Below are 26108 nucleotides of genomic sequence, written 5' to 3'. Positions count from 1 at the left end.
GCATTCACAGTAGGCACATTTGTATAAGTCCCTAAATACATATCCTGGGTTTATATCTAAAATAAAGATACACCTATATGAATATAAGAGTTTGGATAAGGATTTCCATGCTGAATGTGCAGAGAGAAGCAACTTAGAGAACACTGTGGTGGTACTGTGTACCTTTACTAGGAAAAATAATACTCTATCTTTCTTGGTTATACACATGCACACACATACATACATATATATATTGGGAAGAAGGTCATTTCAGCTGGCCCCTTTTTAAAATATGAATATATTTTGAATATGAATATCTGTATGTTGCACATACAGATTTTTAGTACTATAAAAGGTCAGCTCTTCTGATTCTGCAAGTGTTTCTTGCAGAGTAAAGAAGCACTTCATGAATATGCAGGCGCACACCTCTCTAACACTTCAGTCACTGTGCATTAATGTGTGTTCTCTGTATATTTCAAAGTCAAACAAATAATACCTGTCATGAACATGAATTTCTAATATCTTCTATATTTCATTTTAAATGAAATGTCAAAATGATGGAAAATATTTTCCAGAAAGTTTGCAAAGGGCAGTGTCTAGTAAAAAGCTGCAATATGTAATTCTGCACTGGTGCAAAACATCATTAAAGGGACAACGGCACTTTTTAAATCAGATTTTTAAAATCATTATTTTACTTACCTTTGTCAATCCTTACACAGTGCAAACTTGGAGCTGAAATCCGTTTGTAATCCTGATTTGTCATTCTCCAATTACACAGCTAGTGATACTTCCCTGAAGCTCAGAAAATGGATGACAATATATTCTTTTTCCTTTGTAATACGATATCATGTTGACATAATATTTACAATGCACACTGAGCTGGAAGCCAAGTTTGGATGAGTGGTGCTTGCAAAAGATGGATTTTCCTGGCTCTGTCACCTGGCATGTATAAAAGTGCTTTTATACATTTATTCACTGTCATTGGTGCAGTTTATTAAGCACCAAGGAAATCTTAATCAGCATATGTGGGGTATTCCCGTAATGTTAGCTGCCTTTTGCATCAGCAAGACAGACCTATCAGCTCTCCTCAGTTCCTTGACTTGATATATTTCTCATCCCTTCCTCATAGCACTCAGGTTGTATTTTTTTGTAGACACTCAATAGCCTGCTTCTTTTATTTTTCTTCCTAATCACACAGCTAGCAGCTTCTGACATTCAAGGAGGGCACAGCTGGGCTATCCTACATCCTCAGTACCTTTCTGAACATGCCAGAAAGAGTTCATATCCACTTCTTTCTCAGGCCACAATTGTGTTTTCCTGTCCTCTACTTGTCTCTCTCCAAACTGTCCAGCCTCATTTCCCCACCAACAGAAACATCAGAACTCAAGTCCACTCAGCCTGCACACCTCAGCTCCACCCTGGATTTCTGATCTCCCACAAACCCAGACTGGTGACAGCTCACATTCCCCTTAGAAGCAAAGCTTCTCAGGACACTCTCTGAGATATACCTTGAGGAGAGATTTTTTTTTTTTTTCTGGCAAATACAAAAATATTTAACCTGAATAACCACCAAAAAGAAGACAGGTGATTACTAGTAAGTAATCACTTATGTTTAATTTGAATAAGTTACCACTACAATGTTTAATTCTGCTTGGAGTAATCCAACAGTTTGTAAGTACTTATGTTCCCCCTTAGTATGCTGCAGGTTTTTTGTTTTTGTTTTTGTTTTCTGTTAGCCCTTCAAGGCCAAGTACATGTACAGCCTCTCCATGTCCACTTGCATAGTAACTGCCCCCTCAAAGGAGCACTTTGTGAATGAAAACACTGGACTTGAACTTTAGCAGGCACAATTTAGAGCAACTCCATTAATTCAAAGTATCTATGTTGATTTATGTCTTTAAAGGTTGCTAACAAACGCCTGGCTAATAAATGCTGCTGTACCCACTTACAAGTGCCCAAATCATTCCTTTTTAAAACATATTTGGCAAAGCCAGTGAGACTTCCTTCTTTTTATTTGAACAAAGACACCTTGCCTCAACTTCCTAAATCTTCTGTATACAACCTTTTTGATCTTAAAGCATTTTTGAAAGATTTGCGTCTTTAAGATGTTTTTTACTAGAAGTATATGATAGCTGTTTGGTATTTCTTGTTTACTAAAAGAATGCAAACAAGATTTTGTGTTCCTGAACACATTATGAATCAAACAGCAATACAATTTCTTTAGTTGCTGTTTAAGCCTCTTGGCAGACTGTAGCCTGCCAAGATTCTAGCTCTTGCTCACTTTTTTCCATAATTGCTTCTTTTAAACAATATATCTGTCTCCTCCATATCCACATTTTTGTGTTTCTGCCTCCCTCAATTTACCCATTACCCAAAAAGTCTTTCTTCCACCCGAAAAATGATACTTGGTCTCGTCTGCTCTAAAACAAAATATTCTTTGGCCATATAGTATAGATTACAGATGATCCAGCTACTTATTTCCTTTCTTACCCCTGCCTCCTCCGTCAGCTCACAAACTGCATGTTTGGTTTGTGTGTTGTGGTAGTGAATCTTTGTTAACACGGTAAGTCCATCTTTCAGTATATTAGCTATATTCATAAAAAGAAAATGTCATTAAGCCAAGTGACATAATTTTATCTTTAGCTAGTGAACACAAAAGAGTGGTTTGGGGTGGTTGGCTTTGTTTATGTTTGTTGTTTTTTTTAATGTTGGCACAGTCTCAGTTTCTTTCAATGTTAATATTTCAGACTTGTGAACCATCAGAACACAGTCCACACAGATGAAAAGATGAAAAGATCTTACAAAAAAAAAAAAAAAAAAAAAAAAAAGAAAGCAAGCATTGATTTTCAGGAAGCAAACAAATCTCTAATGTCCATACTACCTGCACTGTGATCTCTAGCAGATAAATTATTAATGCAAGTGTATGAACACCATTTTGTTGTGATTAGATTTCACTTAAATTTTAATTTAAAAAATGTCACTGGGGATCGAAGAAGCAGTTGCATAAGATAAGCGAGTCAGTCAAAGTTTTATTTTTCATGTTTGCATGGTGGGATTATCTGGAATCTTATCATTCATGCAGCAAATTACCAAGAACTATATTAAAAATGCGTATAGCCATTTTCATTTTTGAAAGATTCAAGACTATAAATAATTAAATGGGTGAGACATCTGTTATTTATGAGCTGAAATGACAGTTTTAATTTAGTTCTTCATTTAGCTGAGCCTGACGTATTGAGACTAAGTAAAAGAAAACATAGGAAATATTTTAAAATGACATCTCACAGAGCTTAGACCTTCAAAGTGTGCAAATCAAACACCGGGATTTTTGTTTGTTTGTTTTCCTTCAAGGCCCGTCAGAAAGCAGTCTTCATTCATGACCTCATATTACATGTCCACATGGATTCTGATGACAAGCTAGAGTAACCACAGTGGCTTCACAAAATAATCAGCCATGTTACTTCTTTTCAGATTTTCTGAGGAGAAATTGTTGATTTTGCACATAGATATATGTTGCTCAAAAACCACAGCAGTACCATAAAGCAAATATTATTTCCCTTACTTTTCCTATCCCCTCTCTATCCACAAACATACTCCTGTATTTCTTTATGTAAAATATTACACTGACCTTTTTTTTCTCTGAACATTGCTCACTGGAAGAACTTTTTTTTTTTCCTCAGGGCAAACAGGAACTTGGTTCGTTAACAGATAAAAGGGAACATACGCAATGATACATATATGAGTCCTGATTTGAATCACATTGTTGTGAATGGAAATATTTCCTATGAGAAAATAAAAGACTCCAAAAACAGTGTAAGAAGATTTTCAGAGAGATGGCTAAATCAAATTAAAAAAAAATAAAGTTTGGTAATTTGGTACCCATCTCCACCTTGCCAACCTGCATGCTGAAACTGGTGTTTTGACATGGCAATGATAAGTTGGCTTTTTCTCAGAGGATTCTCTCCCTCTGTCTCAAATACCTCTGTACCATAAAATGATCCCTTCCGAACAGACCTTTAGAGCTTCTCCCTCATGATTGATTGTTGAAACTACTTAACATCTCATGGCTGCTAACTTTAAAGGAAAAAGGATTGGGCACATATTACAGATGTGTTGTTCATAGCAGAAATTTTCAGACTTCAGTAAACAAAAAGAGTGATTAGAACCAGATTTTTTTTTTATTATTTATTTACATCTTTTTAAATAGAAGATTAAAAGATGATTTGGGATATACTTTCAACATGGGTTACAAAACAAAGACAATTTTTGTGATCTCAGTTATTTGTATATCCCCCAGTTTCATATAGCATATGGCCCTCAAAAACCAAGGACCAGAAAGCAGAAATCAAACTGAAGAAAAGTGATGTAAGTATGTTTATAAATCTATCATTACAATTAATTTCAGATTGAGTTTGCATTGGAATTAGCTGTCTTCATTCTCTATGTGAGAAATCCAGATTCATAGCCTGAGGTGACCACAGGTGAGATTAAGGAGAGGAAAAAACAAACAAACAAACAAACAAAAAACTAGGAAGGAAGCTTTCCAGTAGAGAGGATTGTAATTCTTCTCCTACTGAGGAGTTCAGGTCTGGACTCCCATGTGGTCAGCCTGAAACAGAACTGCTTTTCAGAGGTGATGGACACAATAGCTGTCACTGAAATCAATGACAGTTGTCATTGCTCTTTCTCTGAAAAACGCTGCTGTAATAGAAAGAGTTGATGACGTTGAATCCAAAGATATAAGAGGGTGATAGAAAAACTTCCTGGAAAAGGGCCCAAGTCCAGAGACATGAGTGTTGTAATAACAAGCTATCCTTTATTCAATCATTTATAATTTATATTCACACACAAACAAACAAAAAATTAAGTGAAAATGAGGAGAAAAAAAAAATAGTTGTTTTCTTACTGGAAGATCAACTTGATTGAAAAAAGACCAACAACTTGTCACATAATATGTGAACAATTACCTCACCCTCCCCCATCCCCACTCCCAACATGTAAAAGTTGGGACAATTATTAAAATAAGGGAATCTAGAAAAAGGCAGATGTTGAACAGCATTCAGACCAAAGATATCTGCAGTAGATTTCAAGAATATTAGAATAAATTGGGGACACACTAGAGGATGAACACGGGTGAAAGCTAGAAAAGTAAAAAGGTGTCAGGAGAAAAATTAAACAGTGCTAATCACACTTGAATCATACTTAAAAGCTTGTAGATAAGCAGTGTTGCCATGAATATAATAATTCATGGCCACAGAAGTGTTTCCAAAGTTGCAGACTGATGCACACTTGGTCATATACATCCTATAACTTTACAAAGGTGCTTGACTTTATTTCAAATCCATCTTTTTCCTTTTTTTTTTTTTTTTTTTTTTTGTCAGAGTGAACTAATATATGTCCTGAAAACAACTAATAAAAGATAAGAACAAGACTACACAAAAAAAAGACTGTTACAAGGTAATATTTTAGAGCATCTGGAAATCAGATGTCAATAACACCTTGGCTTTCAATAACACCTGCTCCAGTCACACGGCATGTGGGAGCTATTTCAGCAGTGGAGTTGTGGATTGCCTGATCTACAGAAATTTGTTGCATCTGGCAAACTCTGTTTAGCTCTCGTTGAAACACAGACTCCTTTGAAGTCATAGATCATTAAGGCATATTTGTTAATGTATTAATAAAGTACGATTTTAGTTTTGTGAGTCATATTTAATTAGGAAACTTTAAAAGCTGTATAGATCAGGTCCTGAAACTATGTGATACTACCAGAAGTATTGCTTCTTGTAGCCTTGAAACACAAGAAGAAACACATGCAAGTGCTCAGAGCTAAAAAAATCATCATTATTTATATGGATTGAAGCTCAAAGCCTAGTTATTGACAAGGAGGTATTAGCTGTCTTAACAAAAAAAAAAAAAAAAAAAAAAAAAAAAAAGGTAAACTCTATGCTAGAAATGTTTTGCCATCACAAAAGACAGGGCCTGACCACAATGTAAAACAAAGGGAAAAGGCAGACAAGTGCTGAAATATGGAAGATCTGAGCCCGTAAACATAAGCTTAATGTTTAGTGTCTGAAGAAGGATTATGAATTCTGTAGTCATATTAAGGGTAACATAATTCCAGCAAACTACAAGTACTTATTTTCTCCACCTTAGTGCTGCAAAAAGGAGTTGATAATAAATTTTCATTTCCACTTTCCAGCAGAGAGAAGTCAGAACTGAAAAATTTTCCCAACTGGAGTAATTCTGGAAAATAAATGTCACTTCAGGGAGGAGAAAAAAAAAAAAAAAATTAAACATATTTGTATCTGAAAAAAAAAAAAAATTAGCTGTATCAAAGTTTTAGAATACTATGAGCTAACATAAATATTTCAAAAACAGATTTGCCTCTAGCTCATGGAGTGCTCATTTTCTATTTCATGACAAAAAAATATATATATGCTTTGTCAGTGGCATACTACTTTAAATGAGATTCAAACATGAGTGTTTCTCATACCAACTGGTAAAGTACCATCAAGAGTTAAAATCATAAATGGATACAGTCGGTTGGATACACAGCTGCCTTTCTAATCCACCCACACAAAAGAAACCACTTGCCATTCTATATCAATGCTTCTAAGATGTTAAAAAAAAACAAGTTGATAGGATTTTAGGTTAGTTTAGTTTTTAATTATTAGGAAAAGAAGGAAAGAAAATCCAACTAAGCTTTGAAAGGAGACGCAGCTCTGCATGTGCAATTCATGTTTCACCACGGTTTAAGTACATACTTAACTATTTTAAATCTATTATGTGCAAAGCAAAAGTAATAGAAATTTTTTATTCTCCTCCCACTTGCATAATAGCTGACTGCATTTAATTGAAACCTTCCTCAAAACTTTTGAGCTGAGACTAATGATGGCAGTTTTGAGACAGCAGATTTTTTCAAAAATATGAGTTGGGGCAGATAAAAAGAGGGCTATAATGAAAGTCTGTTTGCTACATTAACTAGAGCATTCACTGGTGCAGAAATACCAGAAATTATCAACATACATCTTTTGCTCAGGTAGGCTGCAAATAAAACATACACAGCAAAATGAGAGATTTTTCACTGGATTTCCACAAGTACATTACCCCAAAAGTTCACGGTGAAGGAAACAAAACAAAACAAAAACAAACAAACAAACAAAAAATAATAATTTCTACAATCTACTTGCCCAAGTTCCCCAAAGAAGGGAAAACTGCCTCTAGATGTACAACAAAAAGTGAAGGGCAAATCAACAAATAAGAACTATATTAGTATTTCTTGTGTGACATGTCCTAGTAGCTGTTCAGGCGTGAAATAAAGGTTTTGTTGATCACAGTAACAAGCAGTGATATTTCAGTGTAGTCTACCAGAAACAACAATTTCTATATCACTGATCAGTTTACACAGATACTTGCAGTCATAGCTGGGGAAAATAAATAAATAATGTTGATATAAAGAAGTCCTATCTCTGAAATAATTTAGCAGTCTCTAAGCTAAAGTAAAAGCTACTGAAATTTGAGAAATGGTACATGTTCTATTGCATTAATGCATAGCATTTGCTGTTTTATAGGAGATGGAGAGCTAGATACAGTAAAAGAAGTCATCTTGGAAGCCAGATTTTGAAGCCAGTTGCTTACCATAATGTTATTGTGGGGAAGAGAACCTACAATGTCAACCTGTAACTCTATCCAGAATGGAAACTCTTTAAAACATCAGCTGAGTTTTGCTTCATGTTTACACAAAGCTTCATGTATTGAATCCCTGATACTGATTTAAGTCTTGCAGTGGTACTGTAATAAGTACCAGTAAGAACAGTTAAAGACACATCGGCTTAAAAAAATAAAAAAATAAACAAACAAATGTTGATTAAAAAAAAAAAAAAAAAGTGGTGTTCATTTCACATGTTGTGACTAACAAGGAAAGAGGAGAGAAAAGGATGATTGCATTATTATGTAAAAAGAGAAAAGAAAAATAAAGTTATCAAAGAATTGATCCAGGTCCTAAGCCTGCCTAGGCAGATGTGGATATACTGCAGTTAGGTAACTCCATGGAATAACTGCCCACATTTAAAATCTTCCAGTAACACAGGTATGTATCATACCTGAGTGCAATTTTCGCCTACAGATCTGTGTGGCTATGGCATGTGAAAACAAAGAGCAAAGCAGTTCTACAGAAAGGCCAAACTCTGTGCTGCATCAGTCAGTGTAATCTCAACCCAAGATCCATGACCTTACACAGCCTTTGTGGTATGCAAGACCACAAATCATTACAGCTTAATAGAGCTCTAATAGGAGGACCACCTTTCTTCTTTGCTCCATGCATCTTTGAGAGAGTGAGCTGACATCCAATAGAATGGTAATCGATACATACCTGACAACAGCGATGTACGTAAAGTATAGATGAAGGATCATTTAAATACATTTAAACAGCACAGTTAGCCCCTCATATGCACTTGAAATGCAGATCTTGTTATACAAAAAATGGTTTGTGGTATAGAATTGTGCAGGAAACATTTTTCAGCAGTAGTAGGTCACATTACAAACTGGCTGAGTTAAAGGACCAGATGGTTCAGAGAGACAATACCATCAGACTAAGAATAGTAGCAAACCACCAGATACTTCCCACTTTCCCAAGGTCTTGGTTCTTTATATCAACAGTAATTTACCTTAAGGTATTGATTGCCTTCACCAAAGTGTTCCTTGCTTAGCAATCGTGCCTGATTTATTGCCTGCTTCTTACTTCTACATTTCTGCTTTTTTGACTGCTTTGATTATCCTTCAGGCCAAGAAGCACTGAAGGCACTACTACCAGTATTATATTATATATGTTGTCCATCCCTTTGCTCAAGGACCTGAGCTAAATAAAGGCACACATTATCATTCTCATCTTTCTTATGCCACATTGCTCCAGAATAATTCCTCTCAGAGCAGTTCCTCAGCCATGTCTTCTGTCTTAAGCAGCACTACACTGATTTACGCTAGTTAAGCAATCCAACCTATGAACTTAGTATAAGCACAAGAGAAAAATCAAGGCCACAAGAGAACTGTTCTTTCTGTGGTGTCAGTGAGAAATGAGCTGAAGCACTGACATAACTAGTCCATGCACTTGTCATGGGCAACCTTCTTGTTTTTCTTCTTTATTCATCTCTTTCACTTGTTTTTCCCTTCACTTATCTCTTGTTTCTCCTCTGTTCTTTCAGCTTTGAGGGACAAGAGAAAAGGCAATTGAATTCAGATATTCTGCTGAACAAAGACTAGGCACCCTCAGAAACAGGAAACTACATAAGTTTATTTTGCAGTAATTGCCAAGGAGTAAGTTAGTACTCCAGAGACAATTCTACCTAAACTCATAACACCTGACTACTTCAAAGGTGTATTAGAGGAACTTTTTCAACATTGACATAGTTCATATGACAATGTTCTTGTCATACACAAGGCATGGCCAGTTCCACATAGTGCATTAGGCAAACTATTAGATCTAATTTGGTCACTAAGAGAAAGTGTCAGGTCAGTAAAACACCAAAAAAGATTTATTTTATGTTAAGTTTATATGAAACCTTGTTTCCTTCTGTCCCATAGATAATATGCTCACAGCTTCTGAGTCTAGTATGAAGAAACTGAAGTAAGAGACTGTGCAGCAGTAAACCAGCACACACAAGAAGAGAAAACTTGCAAGAGTAACTGATAAAGAACTCTTTGCTCCAGCAAACAAATTTTTATCACTGTGATCATGCCTAGCTATTCTCCTCATTACTTAATTCTTTTCTTGAAGAATACAACTTAATAGTCCATCCGTAACATAGTTCTTACAGTCAAAATGGCTTAATTCAGATTTTAATACCTCCCAGCTTTTAGTATCTGTTCAGCTATTGCAAGAGTGAAATTTCCTATTAAAATTTTGACCAAACAATTTTATTGAAAAACATTTTTCCTTTACTGCAAAATCATTGTCTAGTTTGAATTTAAAGCTAAGGAAAGTTGTTCTGCTCACAGCAGCAACAAAAACATATGAGCACAAGACTCACCTTGATTCTAAGAGTTTTACCCACAGAAAAGGCAAAAAAGCAGCTAGAAGTGTGCTGAAACTAAACTGTCCCTTCAACCCTGACCATTCCTGCAGCATAGAGAAAATCGCTGGCTGGTATAGAGCTAATTCAGGCTACATCCAGCACAGATAACAAGAGCTCAGTTTCTGACAACAGCCATGTGCCTCAGTGCAAGTGCAGAACTAGTGAAAAAAACTGTACTGATGAACTGATTAAATAGCACATATCCTCTATGCTGCCACACAGCTGTAATCCAAGTCATTTTAGGTGAGTTAACACAAGGTGCAGTTACCACAACCATATGTATACCAAAATAGATTATTTTGATTCTAAGTACCCACAAATTCATAAAAGCATACCAGAGGCTGTTTATAATATACTGGTAAACCCAGTTTTAATTCCATCAACGCTACCCATGAATGAAAATAAATAAATAAAAATTGTCCAAAGAAAGAAAATGTCCTACATGGCCTAAGAATGAAAATAGCTATGTCAAATATTTAAATTGTTCTAAAATCTTAAGCAGGGGTTCAAAAGTTTAATTAAATTAAACAAAACATTGCTATCAACTAAAGTAATTTTCTTTCTTTGATTTTTATACATGTCTACTGACAAAAATTCTACTTTTCACAAACAGGTATTGCAAAATAATGTTGCAGCACAGAACATAGCACCTAAAAAGCGGTTTGATTTTTTTTTTCCATTATTAGTGATATCAATTATCCACATATTGAGGACAATATTGTAATCAGAACTCAGTCTGTTGGTTCACTACATGTAATTCTTTCTGAAATAAGTTGGTAAATAATACCAGGTATGCAAAGAGAAAAGGATTGTGCTGTTGTATAAATCCCCAAGTTTACCTTTGGTGTTGCTGCTCTGGTGATACATTGGCTTTGCCTACAATACATTCTTATATATTCCCTTCATCTTATCACAAGTACTATTTACTTATTGTTTCTACCTAAGTATACATGTTGAATGTCAAGGTCAGTAGCCAGTATTTCCCACAATTCCATCTATATAGACATTAATTTAATGGTTGAAGACCTGGGTCTGGCCTAGAGAATCTAAAACCTAGTATTTAACCACTTCCAGTAAAAATAAGTACAGCCCAAACAACCACATGCCTCTACTTATAATTAGACACAGTCTTATATCATTCCTGTTTGACACAGCGTGTCACAAGAGTACCACGACATTGTCTGCATCAAGTGTTGAGTTACTGAATGATCCATGGCTAGAAGGACAACACAAAGAGGACTTAAGCACAAAGAAGCCAGAACAAACAGGACTATACAAGCTAAAAATGAATATAATGAGCCTTGGTAGGATTTCTGGCTTAACAAGGGACAGGAGAACAATACCTGAAACTGCTGAAACTGCTGAAAAGTTGTGGCATTGAAATCAACATGGACTAATTTTATCAGTAGCCTATGCTGACAGCTGGTTGTGGGGGAAAAAAAAAAAAAAAAAAAAAAAGGAAGGGGAAAGAAGGGGAAGGAACGGAAAGAAGGGGAAAGGAACGGAAAGTAAAGGAGGCACAGAGCTGGTATGCATACATCTGTCAACACGTAGAAGCTGAGTGTCCAGGGTGGAACAGTTACAGTTATAGGTTGGTGCTGAGCTGCCCACTACTACCTTACACTGAGACCCGCTGGAGCAAGTGTTGGATCTCCATGACTCACCTGTGCCTACCTGCCAGAGTGACAGGTCTCAGCTCATTCAGTGCATAAGTGTTTTTAAAAGTATCTCTGACATAATCTATCCCTCACCTGGTCTGCTTTAGAGAGCTTAATAGTATCACGTTGTTTATTACTCTTTTTCCCATGTGAGACAGGGAATCACTCATAAATGATTTAGCCAAGACATCCTTTATCTGCCACATCAGCATTGCTGACAGCTTTCCAAAGGAATAAGCTGTCAACCTCATTGCTGCTGAGTTAGGATCACAGCAAAATACACAATTCAACAGAGACACCTGACTAGAAGATGCTCGTACATTTTTGCTCATAAGACTACAAAGACATGAAAGTGAAGAAACACTTTCCTTCAATATCCTTAGACTGCTAAAAGATAAACATGTACAAATTCAGACAGCTTTCAGCAAAAAATCTTACATTTTCAAATACCACTGCAGGTGTCACAGTGATGAACTCACCAATGTAAAAACACATTGTTAACCCATTTGCTAACCACTGAACCAAACCAGCCCATCATGAAATATTCATAATAAATCAAGAAATCATACAAGCTAGCCCATTTTTACATGTAGGTTTTGCAGTGAGGTTAGAACTAAGGTGATGATAGGCTAAAGCTTCTGATGATCCAGATCTGTTGTGCAATGAACCACAGCTGAATTACAGCTTTATAGTACCACAGTAAACAAATAGGTTGATTCACATTTTTGTAAGCCTTCGCCTGCGTTCCACTAGAGTTCTGGGTTTCACTAAGGTCAGGTGATACAGGTAGAAGTGTGAGCTGGTAAAGTCAATAAAAATGAGTGTTGCTAAAACAAACCTGTGCTCATTTTCGGTGAAATCCAAGCTTTTTAAAAATAAATAAATAAATAAGGAAGAAAGAAAAAAAAAAAAAAAAAAAAAAAACACTCTCTCTAAAAAGTGAGCACCTCACTTTACACTAATCTCAATTCACCATGCTGCAGATACGAACAGCCTAAGCTGCCACCTTCCAAAAACTGTAGTTATTGTTCACATCTCACACTACAGGTTCTTCCCAGTTTGTTTTGGTTTTGTTTGTAGCAAGTGTCAGTTCACTGTGAAAACTACTATCTGGGAAAATATTCTGAGAGATTTGAGAGATTGAAAAATACTTCCTGCAAGGTATACTCTGAGAATACATCTTGAGATAAGCTTTAAAAGGCCAAAATGGTGGAATGATATTAGACTCAGAAGTTAGGCACCATACTGCTTTGCTTTACCAAGAACACCAAACCAAAAGCATGGCCAAAAGTTGCCTAACATATATTACTGAGAAAAATTAATTTCCTCTGGACTTCTGGCAGGCTGCTCCAAGCTTGGGAAGCAGTGAGCTTTAAGAACTGTGATTTTAGACTGAGCTCTTACATCCTGTTATATATCCAGCTTTTAATCCTATTTTGCTCAGTCCTGGTCCCGAGTACCATTTTGCTATGAAAGTTTTCAATCTGTCCTTTCATGTAGATCCATACCACTTCAGTGCAACCACATTCAGTGTCTGCTAAAACAGACATCCCTGCAAAGACTTGTATTAAAAAAAATATATATATCTACAAATTCATCCTCAATTCTATTAACAGAGCTGCAGTAACTCTTGCAATAAATTAAATCTTCAATTCTTCAATTCCTGTTCTACAAGTGAAAGAATTACCTAAACAATTGTTACGTGCAAATGCCTGTAGAAGGGAGGCAGCAGAATGTATCTCATATGAACAAGCAAGTTCATCTCATGTAAACAAGGGCTGAACTGTACAGCTACAGTTTCCCCTTCCCTAGATCCTAAAAGCAAAATACCTGCCATGTTCATAAATCCCAGGTAGCCTGTGAAGTCCCGAGAGCTACTGTGAAATGTGTTTCCACCTTCAACAGAACTACATTATTCAGAGGACCTTGCATTTCTAATTTGTCATCATAATATGTTCTTCAATACCTTGCACTGACATTGTGTAATTTGACAGTGTTACGTGAATTGGTCTCTGAGGAAGAGTTATCTAGTAATACTCCCAGCACCCATTAGTTTCACTGCTGAACATGGCCACTTCCACAAGAAGGACAGAGGATTTAGTTATTGCAGAATAATTATTTCCATATTGGTTATTTTTTTTTGCAAAGTTAGAAGTGGCATCACTAAAGTTTAAACAGCCTCCACCACCTCATCGCTCTCTCTCCAACAGAGGCTTAAAACAGCCGAAACTGCTGAGACAGCAATGATCAAAATTTATCATGTTTTGCAAAATTGTTCTGAAAAATCGGTGTGGGGGGGATGACTCTTTTTTGTAAAACAGCACCTAAAAGACTCTCCAGAGTGGCTCAACAGACTAAAAATACATCAAACAATGCACTGCCTACAAATCGTCAACTATCAACAGCACTTGGCTTGTGGATAACATGCTTCACTGAGCAAGGGACAAGGGAGAGAAGACAGAGGGGCAGTAAATGAAGAACACATGCCAAAACATATACACCAACTTTGGCACATCAATATCTCTATTCAAACAAATAGCACATTTTTCTAATGAAGAGTAACTTTTTTTTTTACAGCTGTTATCCATAGATTACTGTGATAATGTAAACTAGACAGATAATGTTATCACAGACAAGTATCTTAAAGCATATTTTAACACAGTTTAATTAAGAATCAGGGAACAGTTATCACTGCAATCAGTGAAAAGCATAGCTCATTAGATCAGACTATTATGGATGGAAAATATATATATATATTAAACAAAATATATATTATATATATAAAACAAAACTATTTGATTGTTTAAAAACTACCAAAACAATGATTACATAAAAATCACTGCTAACAAATTTTAAAGAAAGGTATTTTCAAAAGAACATTGATTGGAACAAATAAGTCTGTCTTCTAAGCAAAGTAATACAAAGGAATTTTCAGCTTTACAAAATTACAGCTTGATTCCTGATAATTCAGTATACTTCTCCCTCTGCTGGAAAATCCATTCTGTTACACAATCCAAACATGCATAAAGATGAAGTATGATTATAACATATTTCTCTGACTCCTCCTGCTGAGACTTTAACCTAAACACAGCTCAGTGCTTTTATAATGAATGCTGCATAGCTTCAATAATTTATTCAATTTCCTCTTCAGATAGGAGATTCATTTTTGCGAGTGACTTGCAATCTGAAATCAAGAAATTATAACTGTTACTAGTTAAATATTTCAGTTGGTGGAGACTTTTAAAAAGTTCATTATTAATTAACATATTTACTCCTTCTACCCACTTTTTTCCAGAAAGGAGGAAAGGAATCCTGTATACGGACAAATTTCTAGAAACCCATCGTTTCTCAAAATTGAGAGAAGGGGGAAAATGTGTTAGTGTGCAATTACTTTAAGAGAACTTCTGCACACAGTGATGTAAAAGATAAACTCCTACCTTCATCTTCTAGAGATGCTGAAATCAGTGCTTAGGTGTAAACTGATGGGTGAAATCAATAACAGAGTGTAGCATGTAACCACACTAATTTGTAGAAAACTTTTCCACTCACATGAACACCTGATGGAATTACATGTAGATGCTCTGTACAAGTATTTCACAACTAGCATAACTCCTTCCATTGTTTAACATTGCAAAGAGGTTTCACTAGCACTTTGGAGTACAGAGGTTCTGGGGTAAGTGTATGTAAACTTCCATACAGAGAAATATATATGCAGACAGAAAGACTCTTTTATGTTGCTGTCTGTTGCCGACATACAAGCAACAGACAGTGATGAATTTGGGCTGGATACCCATCCAGACTCAAACCACTCCAATGTTTCCAAGAACCAACTAGCAAAATTTCACTCGAGTCAGCAGTTCGATTCCAGTATGCGCAGCAACCTCTGCGTTCAGTTTACACAAAGAACAATCAGAAAGAATGAACACATCAAAAAGCAATTTCTTAAATGTGGTATTTATTTTGTTTAATAGCTACATCACACACTCTTTGATGATACTCTTCAACTTAGTTATCTTAATAGCATCATGATTGAACCCAATTTCTGGAGAGAACAAACTGTAATGAGTTTTGTAAAACGGGAGCCTACTTGAAAGTCAAAAAAAGTAAGATCTTATTAAATGGAAAAGTAGCACCCCATGAAATCCTGTGCATAGCTTTCAGTCAGCAAGGCCTGACTCAGATACCTCCTACATTTTATCTCCTTTTCTGAAAAAAAAAATGTATGTACTATCTTCCTAGATCAACAGTATTTTAAATTCCTTGTTATGCACACGTGTATTAGCTACATAGCCAGATAAGATAAAGGTTAAGAGGACTGAGGAATCTTGCTACAGCTTTTGTTCATATTGGCCTGAGACATAAACACCTTGAAATATCATGCCCAATGTCTGATGACATCAAAACCAACTCATCCATTAGCAGAATTAGAATGGGAAATAAGAATTTGATTTAAATGTCAATATTTAGCATAGCAATCCTGCTCAAGTGAAACTAGCAAAAATACCTCATCTCTGACAGCAGAAACCTTAAAAAGAAAAAGCTCGTAGTTTAGTAATAATGATCAAACACTACAAAATTGCACTTTAAAACCCGTCTGCATCACCAGCTTTCCCTTTCAAGCAGCTGATCTGCACATGGCACATAAAGCACTGCTGAAAACTACCCTCCACCCTGAACAGGTAGTACATAAGATACATAAGTACATAATACATAAGAAGTTCCTGCAAACATTGAAGTGCTAGTATCTTTGAAGCTATTACTTTTTTAATCCAGGGAAGAGCTAAGACTGAGTTTCAAATTGACATACATATGGACATACGATTAGACTGAAAAGAAGAAACAATAGTAAAGTAAATAAAAAGGTACTCAAAGACTCATTCAACTCAGACAAAATAAGTATCAGACCATAATGAATAATGCAGAAGATCTGAAAGTTGAGATAACATCAATAGAAACATGTAAAGGAAACCAAACCAGAGAGGAACAGGAAACAAATTACACTGCAAGTTTCACACACAGCTGCGCAATCAGTGATAAAACCAGAAACCTCTGAGTAGGAGATACTTCCGCAGAGCTGTTTCAGAGTGAATCCCAGCTGGCTGATTTCTCTGCAGCACTTTGGAGTTTATAACTTTAATTTACAAATCATTAAGAAAATCCGGTATTTTCTGCCACTTTAAAATGTGATCACAAAAGATGCTGCTATAGTTGCCCTTCAGGCTGTCTCAATTTTCAAACAAAATTACTGCAGTTTTGTTCAAGTAAGGTATTGGATTGGGAATTAAAACTCATTAAAATTTTAAGTACCTTGGCACCATGCATTAAACTAACATACATCTTTGACCAAGATGTAAATAAACCCAAGAATAAAAAAAGAGTATTTACAACAATTTCTTGGGAAACAGGACTGATCTAATCAACACCTACATTTCCAAGTAAGTCACTACACAGACTGTGTCTATCAGCAACATTTGCCTAACAATTTTCACAAGGAAAAAAAAAAAATAATCAACCTCTTCAAATCAACAGCACTGATGATTTTCATTCCTTCATCACTCCCTTGATAGGAAATAATAACCTAGATCTATGAAGACAGAATGTAGGCATTATGAAGAGAGGAATCAAAAATGAGTTTCAAGAATGACTGGGATTATGTACCATCCAGATACTGTGTGTTACCTTGGAGCAGACGTTCCTCTCCAACACCTTTTATATTTGGTCTATCCTCAGCTTCTTCTGAGATTGTCATAAACATTAAGATACTTTTGGCTGCTGGGCTGTCTCACTACACCAAGAACTAAACACAAAAGAACTTTCATTGAACCTTTAGGAAGTTCAGACTGCAAGCTAGGAAAAGGTTCTTCACTGAGAGGGTGGCCAGGCACTGGCACAGGCTCCCCAGAGCAGTGGTCACAGCACTGAGCCTGCCGGAGTTCAAGAAGTGTTTGAACAGCTCTCAGCATAGGGTTTAATTTTAGGTAGTACTGTGTAGAGCCAGGAGTTGGACTATGTTCAACTTTCAAAACTGGGTATTTTTTTTTCCCTTAAAAGTATTTGTGCACTCAGCTCCTACACCCATGCTAAGTAAATCTTTGACTACACACCTGTCTAAATCTTTTATACTTTTTTCATATCATGCACAGAAAAAGCTCAGAACCATCACCAGGGCTCAATGTATACTTACTGACTCCAGTAGGAGATTATGTACGTATAAACAGCTTTGGGATTTTTTATTTTATTTTTATCCTCCCCCATTTTCCCTTTCCACAGGACTTTAAATCCTTTAAATCCTAACCTTTAAATCCTAAAGGTTAACTTTTATTTTTAATTTTGTCACTGGCATATTTACTTTGAATTTCCTGCTGTACTGTGTAAATGCATATATTTCCCAATATATGGGAAAACCTTTGATTTTGCAATGTTATCATGCTGATTTATTTTGAGATATATATATTTAAGTTAAAGAAATACTGCAGCAGTCCCTGGCAGTGGTTTATGTTTGGAAACAGTTTCTATGCATCTGAAACTAGAGGTACTATTATTCATAATAAATTAATATTTTGCTAAATTTATCCCATTCTTTTCCTAAATTGTCCACATTGAATGTTATTAATTTGAGCAACTGTGAATTGTGAACCGTGAATATATACATGTATCTGCATGAATACATGAGCCAATGGGTTGATCGAGAATTGCGTGCTTTTCATTCTCTCTTTTACTATTGTACTTGTTTTCTGACTTGTCTCTTTTTAGTATGATTTATTATTCAGAAATCAGAAGAATAATAAGAAAAATAGTTTTAAATCAATAGTATCCAACCCACATTCCATTCACATGTGTTTCTCCTTACATCAGTGTTTGAATGAAATGGCCATTCCCTGAATTACTTTAAACTCCCGTGTGCAAAGGTAGGAAGAGCAAATGTAAATGTCTTGTTCAAGACCTAACCAAACAGCCATTTAGATTTCAAGTGAACTTGAAAAGACAATGCTATATTAACTCAAACCCAGCAGAATAACTTCACCCACTCTATTTACACACCACATGTCCTCATATGCATAACTTTTGGAAACATCTACCCTGGGATTGAATTTTTTCAAACATTCTCCCTATCAAAAAATGAACAGTTTGGTAAATAAAAACACATTGCCTCAGCCATTTCACTTAATCACCTGCAAGTGCCAAGAAACTGCAAACACTTCTCAACAGAAAGATAAAACTGTTTGAAAATTGTATCCTTGGTACCAAACTCATCATCTCTGATGATACCTCTCTGATGCCTATGTCTGATTTGTGAAGCTGAAAAACAACGACTGTTAGAAACTATGTTCTGAGTGTTCACTAGTTAGAACTTCAAATTTTGGTAGAGTCTAACAGACTCTTGAAACAATCCAACACTTCCTTATGAAAAGTTATTCAAAACATGCCTATTTTAAAGAAAAAGTGGTTGTTGCCAATGTACTGTTGAAGATGCCTACTCCTCTTGCAGTAGCTCCTCTTAATACTGATGATCCTGTACATCTAATATACCATTGTTATCACTGGGTACAGATTCCCCTAAAGTCTCTCATATCCACACTGTTGTTTTTTTTTTCCACATAGCTGAACCCAGCCAGGAATTTTAAATAGATCTCCTAAGTTGTAGGGTTTTTATGCAAAAGAAGAAGAAATTCCCTTGTCAGTTCATTGCAATTTTTCTCATCAGTTATGATTTTGGAAGAGATTTTTTGTATAAAAAAAAAAAAAAAAAAAAAAAAAAAGTATCTTATTTAGAGAGATTAAAATCTGACTGAAACTTGCAAGGTGCATGTGCAATCAGCCAGAGAAACCACAGCATTTCACTAATGACTAGAACTCTGTGCTATCTGGACCAACAGATGTGCTCCAGTCCAACTCTGCCCTGCATCTATACTCTCTTGGTATAATGCTGTACTCAGCCACTGGGTGAGACAGAAACATTTAAACCCACAAACCTGGTGGGACTCCACTTATCCTATGATCATTCGGTGATGTCAGGTTAACAACAGCAGGCAGATAGTCTTTTTAGAAAGTCCTTCCTTAAAAGACCTGTCACTAAACTAAATGGGATTTGTAGACAGCCAGAACAGACTATCTTTGTAACACTGCGAAATGTCATGCTGCACTACAAAAGTCCTATAGCTGTCACTGTGAAGCGTTGCTGCTTCATCTTGCTGAGGTGTGCAGGCATATTGTTACACTTGCTCTCTCACTTGATCTTGTTCCCTTCACTTTTCCCTTGGCTTTAAGCAGGCTTTCAAACAGCACCATCTCTTCCACTAAAATTCCTTGTGTGTGTAAGAGTCCTCACATTTATAAGCTAAAGGCTAGTAGCCTAAGGCCACGTGTACATGAAAGAAATGTGCCTCATGGCAGTTATGCTAATGTTGTCACACTGGAACAGATACATACCACATACATGCTGTAACTTCACAAGTTCAGCTTATACCAGCTTGACTTTATCTGGCAGCACAACAAAATACATTATGTAACTATAGTAAAAGGAACTGCCAAATCACAGAATGGGCTTAAGATAATGAGTTTTTAGAGGTTTGGAGCTGACTACCTATGACCGTCTGTCAAGTTTCATAGCCTAACTTAATATATGCTCTGTACTTTAAATGTAAAAGAGGGCTAAATTCCATCTGCTTTAGGATATTCTTTCTTAATTCCAGTCTCTACAAAGCTGCCTTCCAGTATTGATAACAAGTCATATCAGACATCACAAAGAACTGTAAATTATCATTTTAATTTTGCATTGCTAAATTTAGTTAATAAGAACAGATGCAGTTGCTTCCTTATCTACATAATTCTCTTTGTGCTGTTTAGAAAGTACAGGCTATGTTTACGGCTTTGTAAGTAACTATGAATCTGATGCTTTGTTTCCAAGAATTATTTTTCTTATTCCATCTTGACTGGAAATGTCAGAGCACAGCAATCTGCAGAACAATCTCCATGTTTATGATTAAAGAGTTTTTCATGGTATTACTCATTTCTGTGGGAGATAGGATAAATATATTCTGTAGTTAAAGACATACATCTGAAGAAGAAAAAAAAAAAAAAAAAAACAATATTTGAATATTTCAGCTCAAGTCTTGTCAAAGGCAGATATAAGAAAATCAATCTCACCCTGGTCTCATTTTGATTTCCTGGATTCTCTCCATTCATGAAGCAGAGTGTTAGCCAATCTGACTGGAAATAGTATCTGTCCTAAAATGATAAGTATTACCCAGAAATGGACAGGAAGGGTTACTTGCTGAAAAGACAAACTGAGTGCTGAGTGATATTCAGGTTTATGATCAGTTATTTTTGCTGCTCAACCCAAGACTCGAAGTCAGCCACTTAACAACAACACCATCTCTTGTGAAACGGATACTGAAAAAGTACAGCCATATTCTGTCAGATGCTAACATAACCTTAGCATGTGTTGAAAAGAGAATAGTATACTACCAGGAAAGAAGCATGTAGATGTTTCATTTTTAGTAATGAACGCAACAAAAGTTTGGAACAAATTCATGCAAAGTCAATGACACTGAAAAGGTCATAAGTCATATTAGCTAAGCATTCCTTCTAAAATTGATATAAAACCTGATGGTTTTAATGTGCTTGGTAAACTATGCCTGCCTTTGATAGAAGTCTCACAGTCTTTCTTAACAGCAATAGGATTTCATACTGATTAAGATCAACTGCAACAGGCTTCCTCTTCCACAAAGCCATATTTTCCCTTCCTATTGGTGAAACACACATTTTCCTTTCTCTGTGAGAGAAGATGAGAGAAGACAAAGTTTAAGTCCACCAATTCAAGTACCTGGATATGCCATCAGCATGTGTCCCATCCTACCCCTCCTTCACTAAGCTTTTGTATATTTAATCTCAAAAATACAAAAGCACTGATATCACCATTTTAACAGATGACAAACAAACATATATAGAACTACACAACTTGCTCACATGTGAAAATACGGAATTGGACCCAAATCATTCCCATGAAGCTTAAAGGTTACATCACACCCTAGGTGTACAGAGATAGGTTCAGAAGCTATGTTTCTATATTCATTAGATTACCTCTTTTTTTTTTTTCTTTCTCTCCCCCCACCCCTACCCCTTCTCATCTCCCTCTCAACTCACCTTTTGCTTTCTTTCTCTAACTTTCTAAAAGCCAGAAGGGTACTAATATGACTACACCACGTTTGTGCTGCTGGAGTATGAAATTCCTATTGTCTAGCCCTTTCCCATCCTGAATTGTATACCGATACAGTGTACTATTTTAAAGTGTGAAATAAAGAGCGGAGCAAGGAGAGATAGAGAAAAAGGAAAAGCAAATTATTCCTTGTATCACACACATGCAAAAAAAAAAAAAAAAAAAAAAAAAAAAAGCACTTTTCGAAAGGCATGTGGACCTCAAACAGTTTTTCTGCAGGTTCTTTGAGGTCCACTTGTTACAAGGAAAAAAGGCTTACAATAAGTTTTATAGTGTATCAGACTATAATCAAATGTAACCACTGGGTGTCACTAATGTTCTATTTAAAAAAAAATAATAATAATAAAGGACAGCAATTTACTAGCTTTTATGTGTATTTTCAGGTGGAAATATTTCAGCATGCTTTGGCCATCCCCAATCTCTGAGTCTTCATAAAATACCCACATATTTAGGACCAGCACTAAATTTAAACAGATGAATAAATGGGAGTACAGAATCTCAAGAGTTCTGTGTGCTTTCCCAAGAATCAATACTATTCCTGCCTCAATTCTAACTGAATAGTATTCAATTTAGCAAGCAACAAAATCCTGCCACAGAATAACAATACAGGAAAGCAGCTGTTTCTATGCTGTTGTTCTGAGAACAGACCAACCTAATTAGTTGGTGTCAAATACAACAAAAAAGGCCAGTGTGTTCCTACAGTAAAAATCAACAGATCCTTTGTTATCATTGCTATCAATTGATAGCAAATCCAGCACTGATAAGAATTTTTCAGCATGCTTTGTATGACTGCATGGTTGATCTGTAAGTGAGCTTTGAAGGTGAAACTCTATAAATTTGTTCTCTTTTTGCCACCAGTAAATTACCTTTCCACAAGCAATACTCTGGTTCAGCCTGGATAAAGGAAACGTATTAAAAGGATATTCTTTCATCAGATCTAGGGAAGGGGGTTGACAAGGGTCAGGTTGTCGACTTTCTAATTACTTCTTAACAAAATATGTACAAACAATAAATAGTTTAAGACAAAAATCCACCCTTTTAAAGTATGCAGTTTCTGCCAGAGCAGATCAACATTTATGTATACAGAAAGGCAGTTTTCTAGGTGTGTTATCTAAACAGATATTTTGATTTTATGTTTGAAAGATCAACACTAAGAATAACACTTTAAATCTAAAACTACTGAAATCAAGTTTATTCTTGCTGTTTAAGCATCTTCTTTTCTTATTAGCAATTCTATTTTTTCTTTGATATTTTAGTTTGTAAAAAGGAGAGCATTGCCCATTCCCTTGGTTCTTGAATATTGATCGTTATTCAAAAAGAGTAAGCTTTTTACTTCTACACAATCTTGCTATAATACACTGAGTGTAAGGAATACAAAAATATTACGCTAACAACAGTATACCTCAGAATAAAGTTTTATATCATCACCACTGGTTCCATGGTTCACATTTCAAACTAATCATGTCCAACTTAATGAAGGTTTCTGTTTGTGATGACTTTATGCTGCCTAATGGATGACAAAATGACTGCTTCCCTTCCTCTGCTACTTTGTGATCTAATTATAATATCAGATATCATCTGACATGAAAGTCTGTAGGGTCATATGTAGATAATGCATACGTAATGTACATAATATATGTTTCTTCCTGCCTCCTTTTCCCCAATGCTATGTAACTTTAACATTCAGTATGCATCACTCAGAGAAGCCTGACAAGATAACATCAACAGATGCAGACTAGTTAAAATAAAGCACAGAAAAGCTAGCAAATTTATCTTGCATTTTTTCCCCATCCTTACATTATTCATTAGATACTAAAATATATATTTTATGTTTTTATTAAAAGGAAGAGATAGATACGTAACGGAGATATATATTTGAACATTTTAATGAGCTGGAAAATGACCCTGAAATGATGTAAGCACACATAGGCCTGCATAAAGACAGAAGAATAGGGCTGAATTGCATTAACCAAGGTCCCAAGTATCTCTTTGGTAAGGGCCATTTCTAAATACGTTTTCCTTGAGTACAGCATGAAGAGAGATATTCTGGGATCAGAAATACAGATTAATAACTGAAGGTTCTCTGGTGTCTGTCAAGCCCACAACACCAAACACACACACATACTTTGGAAATAAAGAACAAAGCTAAAAGTCACTATAAGACAAAGATCTTGTCTCTCGCTCTACAGGCAAAGGAAGACAGAATTTTTCTATAATCACTTCTCTGAACAGGTGGCCCTATTCCTACATTGTTGGTTTTTTTTTTTGTTGTTGTTTTTTGTTTTTTTTTTTTTCTGTGTATGTAAATTGGATATTCGATGTTTTTTGTAATCTTTCAGGTTTTCAGGGGAGAGGGGAATTGGTTTGCAACTATCCATGTTCCTGGAGATATTTTCTTTAACTTATAAAACTGTAATAAAAAGACTGAAAGCCTTCTGCTGTATTTCTCTAAGCATCCATTCTGTCAGTATATGCTCTTCCTGGACTATAAAGTGTTATGTGATGTTGCCCTGGAGGATGCTTAGTCATTTTTCTAAGGCACATACAAGAGTATTCCTTGGGCAATTGTTCTGATCTATTTCACAGTATTGGTACTTACTAATTACTAGCAAAGAGGCGCAAATTTGCACTTTGGGACACTAAACTGGAGGCCAAACAGTAAATATTTAAGAATAGCATAGCTGAGAACAAAGCTATACAAATGCATATTTGTTTGGCTACCATAAATCATCTGGACACCACCTTGCAGACAACACTTTTTCCCCAAAATGTTATCTGCAGATAAGAATCCAGAACTGTTAAAGTTCCTTCCTCCTTCCACTCCTTTTTGGATCTTCTACTAGACATCCAATTCCAATGCTGTTCTACCTGCTGCATGCTCCAAAACATGGAGGAGAGAATTTAATGGAAGTGATCATTCATTTTCTCCCTTGATTGGTTAGGACAAAGAAAATTTAGTGAATCATTTTGATACTTCGTGTAGTTGCTTCATATTTTTTTTAAATAGCAAATTTAAGGTCTGCTGAACTCTGAGATGAACTTACAGGCAAAAATAATTTACAATTGCACCTTAATGGGCAGACAAACTATGAAGAAAAGCAATGTTGTGAGAAGCTTCCTTTATGACCAGTGTAACATCTAATGAGACCAGTGGTGATTTCTACCATTGGCAGAACCAACAAGTCTGAAGCACCTCAGTTACCATGAGGAACATTTTACCAAATGAATCACAGAACTTTCTCACAGCTACCACCAGCTGGAAGTTCTGAAATGCTAATGTTTCTTACCTTATGAATCCAACCCCTTCTATGTATAGTAGCACAGACTACTTCCCCTCCTACTGCATCCAGGGAGAAACTAAAGCAAATTTTGACACACAAACACCGCTCAAAAGGTACTTATATATTTTTATTACCTTTTCTGCCATAAGTGTGCTGTCGTCCCAGATTCAATAAATAAATAAATCACACTGGCTGTGCTGGCTTGTCATTTTATCTCCCACTTCCATCTGTTCATTTGCTCTCAGCTGGAAATAGGAGAAAAAGCCAGCAACATTCAAATACCCTGTTCCCTGGAACATGGAGCAGTGAAGAGACCAAATTTAACCAAAACCAATATTATATATAGCCAAAACAATATATATATATACACACACACACATTTTTTAATGCACTATTTATGTATATTGCATATATTTTTTTCCATCATAAATACAAATTGTATAGTCAGGTAGGTCAACATGACTACAAAATGACTGAACACAAGTGCAGATAACAAAATTTCTGTAGGACTCTGGGCTCTATAGAGCAAAATACATAGACCCTGTCACTTCTCTTCCCCATAAAATAAATAAATAAATAAATAGAGCTATTTTCAGTCTCTGCAGTTGGAATTGGAAAGAATTTCTGATGCTTTTGTAGCACCAGTTCCCAGATTTCCCACATTAGGTGGAAGAAGTGGTGGAAAGAAAAAAATAAAAATCACATTTTTGGCAGCTCAGTGTCTGACAGTCCCAAATAACTGAATTATTACATCAACTGTTTTTTTGTTGTTGTTTTTAAGTTTTGGAATTCCTGCTTCATAGTTGTTCTGGTTTAAATTTAATAAAGTTTCAAAGTTTTCTGCAGAACAGGGATTTCAGTCAACAGCCAGCTCTATAAATTAATCTGTTTGTTACTTTGT

Source organism: Aythya fuligula, chromosome 11 (assembly GCF_009819795.1).
Source record: "Aythya fuligula isolate bAytFul2 chromosome 11, bAytFul2.pri, whole genome shotgun sequence".
Taxonomy (NCBI): domain Eukaryota; kingdom Metazoa; phylum Chordata; class Aves; order Anseriformes; family Anatidae; genus Aythya; species Aythya fuligula.
This window is presented reverse-complemented; position numbering follows the sequence as displayed.